Raw genomic sequence first — 6000 nt, 5'->3', positions numbered from 1 at the left:
CCCTCACCCTAACCCGGGTCCGTATCCTTTTCCTACCCCGATCCTACCCCTGACCCTGCCTCTATCTGGGCCCAGGCACATTTATGCACACACAGACTTACACCAATGTTTGCCATGTCTCTCCTATGATGTTATTAGCCTCTCTTACTCTGAAAATGTAATTTAATGTTATTTATTGCTCTATAAATGTTCTTAGCCGGTAGACAAACATACTCCAGGAGCTTGCTCGATCGCCTCGTTGAGAGGGGTCAGGGAAGAATCTTTACAGCTCACTTTTCTGGCCCCCGGGTGATTACTGTTTTTTTGCTTCCCTCTGGAATATGTAGGGGTGGGATGTCTGCCCACCTCCCTTGTTCTCTGTAAAGCGCATTGTGTTGCCTCTGGGTATGAAATGCGCTATATAAATAAAGCTTTGATTGATTGATTGATACACACCAGCACTAGAGGGCAATTGAGATTGCTCATAAACCTGCACTGCTTACCTCACCACCTGGGTGTGATTTTTATATAAAAGGTGTGTGGGGGGGATTCAAGCCACCTCGAAGAAAAGGCTTTCATGTTTTAAAACCGTCTTCACTTCGGTGAGTAATGGAAATATGTTATATGTAGACACTGAAGAGCAGATTGAGTAAAAAAAGCTAATGGAGAAATGTATGGTCCCTGACCATAAGGGTAAGGGGGAGCTTCCACCTGCCAGTTTTCAAAAATGTTTGCGTTTTGGATGTCGCTGCTTCATGTTCAGAGTATTGTGGGACTTGTTCTTGTGACTCTTTCATTGAAGTTTTCCTCAGTGTATTATCAGCAGAATAAACCTCTACATTACTCATCTTTACACTTGCTTCTACTGCTTCATTGGCACAAAGGAGCAATACATCATTGGTTGGAGACGAAATGTTATGTCTATTCTAATTCTTATCTATTCTAGTCTGTGATTCTTGGTTGTCTTTTGGTGCTGTAACAGTGCAATTTCACCCCGGGGATCGATGAAATACTACTACTACTTATGGTCAAACAAGAGCCAACTTTTGAAGGCACATGCCAAGAGGCAAAACAAAGTGGGCTAATTTCATTCGACTCCATACCCTGTTTTTGGAATGTCAAAAAAGTCACATTGCTTTATTCAAATCCCATGCTTGATCAGATTACTGAGCTGAGTCAGAGAGGAAGTGGCCTTATCTTTCAGGGATCATAGAGATTGGTGACACATGATCCTATGATCAGGCTTATTGGTTTAAAAACAGACTATTAGTAGACGCTGTTAAGTACTCGTTCCTTTTATCATCAGCAAGGCTATATGACCATACAGTACAGCAAATAGAGGAAGCATGTGATCACCAAAGACGGAATTTGTCTTTGTAATGATATACGGTGATAATACTTTATTCATCCCGATTCTTTTCAGTGTTGCAGCATGATACATAACAATAGACAGACACTAAATCAACAAGACAGTACATTAAAATGATAAAAACATTAAAAGGCAACAAAAGCATAACAGGGCAGTAAAAGCAGCATAAAATAAGCTTGTTTTCAGGAGTACTAAAACTATATGGCACTGCACACTAGAAAATGTGTTATTTTAACCGGTCATGTGTTTGGTTAAAGACCATTTGCTGATGTTCAAACATGTAGCTTTTCAGTAAAAGATAACTTAACCTGGCAAAATAAATGTATATCTGAATGGACTATATCATATTAAAACTACAGCAAAAAACTATATTTTGTCATTAACTAAACATCAACAATCATTGAAACCCAGAACTTGGCGCAGTAAGTGGTTTCGTTTTAGCTAGTTGGCATTGTTAATTCATTATTTTAAGCTTTTTAGTTATAGAACATAAGTAAGTTATAGAAAATCAAATTTGAAAACAACTAAATAATATGTGTTAAACAAAGATATAAGACATCTTCACATTTGTTTTACGAGTTAATCTATTTCCAGATTGACTTTCCATTATTTGCCTATTTGTATGTTATCTGCTAGTTAGCTACATAATTTGGCCAAATTCGGGCTTGACAATGGATGACGTCTTTCCAACTGAAGGAGATTGACTCATTCAGACCATATTTTGGACATTGGTCAAATATGCTAAAATCCAAATGTACTGTGGATCTACAGGTATAATCAGTGATCTATCCCAATGTTCAACCATGCAGCACTGCACCACATCTGAGGCCATCAAGAAGCAGTTCCAGGAAACGTTTATTCTTCTCTATGCCCTGATCTATACTGCTGATTGACTGACCTGCATTCCAACGGTCTTAATGACTGTCCTCTGATTCCCCTTATTCAATTATTATTATGACGTTCAATGGCCCATTTGTCTGTATGTCTAACTATGCCACATCTAATACGACCCTATCTTATTAAGGCCATGACAAACTAAATAATTGTCCCAGTATGGGGGAGACTCCAACAAAAGTGGCATGACAAATAAACAGCCAATGCAGTGTGGGGACAAGGAATGTCTTGGTGAGGTGCCATAAGTTATTCATCCATAAATTTATTGAGATATTAAAGTCTGAGTGGATACTGTGAGGAAGGGGGCTCTTCTGCCAACAATTATGGAAACACTTTGCAGCAACTGACTTCAGGAAGAAAACATTTTGACTTGTGATCCGGTCTAATATTTGCCAAATATCTGCTTAGTGAGAAAATCACTGTTTAGCCAAAATGTTTGTGTGTGAAGATATGGAATGAGCCACGCCGCAGGCGCTAATGAAATTATTAGCAGAGCACTTTAAGAGGTCGTGCTTTGGTCTTGATTATTGATATCTGTTTGAATCATAATTTGTTTATAGCAATTCAAGAATGACTGAGTAAATATGAACTCAGCTAACGTGAGAGTTTGCATGCGAAAAAGCCTTGTTCATTTACATTTTCTCTCTTATATATATATATATATATATATATATATATATATATATATATATATACATATATATCTTCTTTGTGTGGGTTAGATGTTATCCTCTCCCCCCCAGGCTCGGGGCTGAGGGGCTATCCTTTTACCACCCTGAGCCTGGGTGAGGGGGTCACCCGGGCTATATATCCAGGCACACCTCCAGGAGCCATGTCACTGTTTCATCATCCACAACCGTCAGGCCGTGCATTCCGTTGGGTGTCCGATACATTGCACAGTCCCGGATGACGTGGTCTGCGGTTTGTTCTTCAGCGCCACACTCGCACACTGCACAGGATACCAAAAACCCATCTGTGTATCGATGAGCAGAAGTGTCCGGAGGCGATTTAGCCTCAACCACGCCTGAGAGGGGAAGGACCGGCTGGATGAAATCACGGAGTCTGGAGATGTTTGCCTCCCACTCCCCACGCCAGGTGTAGTCCGCCCATCCTGCCTCACTGATGTTAAGATCTCTGCATTGCTGCAGGAGATCCCGTGCAGCAGTCACAAAAGGGTGTATTGACTTGATGCCGGGGAGGCTCCGCTGTTGCAGCGAGCCTGTCGTGGAGCAGGTGGTTAAGCTCCACGGCCCGGCAAGCGAGACGTGCTGTGGTTTCTGTGCAGCAAAGGCCAGCGGGCTGGATGCCTGCAAGGATGGGAAGGTTGTCCACAGGAGTGGGACACAGGCATCCTGGCACGATGCGCAAGGCTTCGTTGATAGGCGGGTCGATGAGGCGGGTGTGAGCGCTGTGACACCAAACCGGTGTGCAATATTCACTGGTTGAGTAGACCGGAGCTAGGGCTGCCTGCCTGTTTTTGCACCGAGGCCCCAGCCTGATTGGACCACTCGCCTCATCAACGCCACACAAGCTGTTAACTTCTTGTGCAGTGACTCGAGGTGTCGGCGGAACGTGAGCGAACTGTCCAGAGTCACGCCGAGGTAGGTTGGTTCGGCACTGCATGGCAGAAGTGTTCCATGGACGTGCACTCTGAACTCACGTTTGGCTTCCTTGTTGTTAAGGTGGAGGTTCACCGACACCGTCTTTGCCTCGCTGAGCTTCAATCTCCATTTCTGCATGTCCTGGCTCAAGGTCTCCTCCATGGCCTGCCAGTCTCCAGCTGAGTACACCAGCGCGAGGTCGTCTGCGTAGGCATACTTCCTGGAGACTGTGATCAGCAGGTCGTAGGTGTAGATGTTATAAAAGATGGGGGCCCAGGACAGATCCCTGGGGGATGTCGTTCTTTCGGCGTCGCAACCTGCTTCACTGTCACCAGTGGTGAGGGTGAAGCTGCGGTTTCGGACAAGCTCCATGATCATGCTGACCATGTGCCTGTCCGGCAGCAGGCGGAGCAGCTTGCAGGTGAGGCCGCGGTGCCATACGGTGTCGTAGATAGCCGTCAGGTCTATAAAGACGGCTCCGGACTTATTTTTAGCCGAAAAGCTGTCCTCGACGTCTTGAGTCATCAAAGTGACTTGATCTACGGTCGATCTCCCACGTCGGAACCCGCCTGCTCCTGTGGGAGTAGCGGGTCGATGATTGGTTTGACACGGACGTAGATGAGACGCTCAAAGATCTTGAAGGGGATACATAACAGAGAGACGGGGCGATAACTCTTAGGGTCCCCTTCAGGCTTGTTCGGCTTAGGGACAACTAAGGCTCTTCTCCAGATTTTGGGGATCTCGAGTTGGCGCAAGCAGGAAGAGAGGAACGCTCTTAACCAGGACTTCAAGGCAGCCGCGGCATGGAGTATAAGCTCCCAGCAGATAGAATTAGGCCCCGGAGCTTTCCCTGGCTTTACATGCCACGTATATATTTCTTTTTTTCCCCCCCAACACTTCCATGGACCATCTGTAATCCATGGACCATGGATCCTTGGTTGAGAAACACTGCTCTAAAACACTAACAGTGACAGCTATCCTTTTTTAACTATGATTAATGACAAAATATAATGTATAGCCCATGAATTAGTAGTCTCAAAGTCCTCCTTGACATCCACCTCTTTTTCACAGCCCCGAGCCATGTCACAAGAACCCGCATTATTATCAGATAATTATAGACCTTGATTGGTATGTTGAGGTGATGATAGAGAATGAGGATAGTGATTGTCTGTATGCTTACTCAGTGATTGAAAAAAACACACATGAGAGAGAATTGGGGGGTAAGGGAAGTATGATTCTTTAACTGAAGGGAGTTTAGGTAGACTAGCTTACTTTAAGAACCAGAACCATGGATTCAGACCTATTTTATTTTATTTACCTTTATTTAAGCAGGTAAATCTCATTTTCAAGAGAGACCTGGTCAGACAAATGGTGGCAATACAGCACACAGTTACAGACAGGACATTCAATACAAAAAAAAATAGGACACAAACATTAAAATGATAAATGCAAAAGGCCCAAAGTATACAGAGATTATACCAATTCACCAAAGGAAGTGTTGGGGGATGATTTTAGGGCAGGGGTCGTTTGTATTAAGGCCAGAGGGCGTGGGACGCCAGCTCACCCTACCATTGTCATACATACAGTATTCAGAATCATTTCTGCTTTTAAATCAGGAGAAGGGAACCTCCCAACAAGAATTTAAGACGTTGGCCCTGGTAATAAATTGTGACGTTTAGTGATTTGTGCAGAACTGCCTAAACTAAAAGTATTTTGATTCTGCCAAAAATTGTAAACGACCATACTGTACTGTATGTGCGCAGAAAACATACATGCCAGTCTAAGGACTCATGTGCAGTTATTTAGGGTTTTCTGTGAAATCCAGGCATCTGTTTTTAATCTTGTAAAGTTCCCAAACTACAAACACATCTCAACCATTTCTCTCGGTCTATCTGGGCCAAACAACAATGTTATGAAAGGTTTTTTAGGCTTACATATAGTGAAACGTCAATCCGGGGCTTCATTTTGACATTTTGTTACAAAAGGATTATTTGTGGTCTTTTAGAATCAATCTGTCTAGTTATCTAAATCTGTCTAGTTAGTAGATATATGCTGTTGAAATTAATGACATAGAGGATTATTTTAGGTGTTCCATCTTCACCTAAATGATCTTTTTTTTGCAAATGAAAAGTTGAGAGTTGGTCATAATAACTGGGC

Source organism: Borostomias antarcticus, assembly GCF_949987555.1.
Source record: "Borostomias antarcticus genome assembly, chromosome: 11".
NCBI classification, from domain to species: Eukaryota; Metazoa; Chordata; class Actinopteri; order Stomiiformes; family Stomiidae; genus Borostomias; species Borostomias antarcticus.
Note: the sequence above shows the minus strand (reverse complement) of the source record.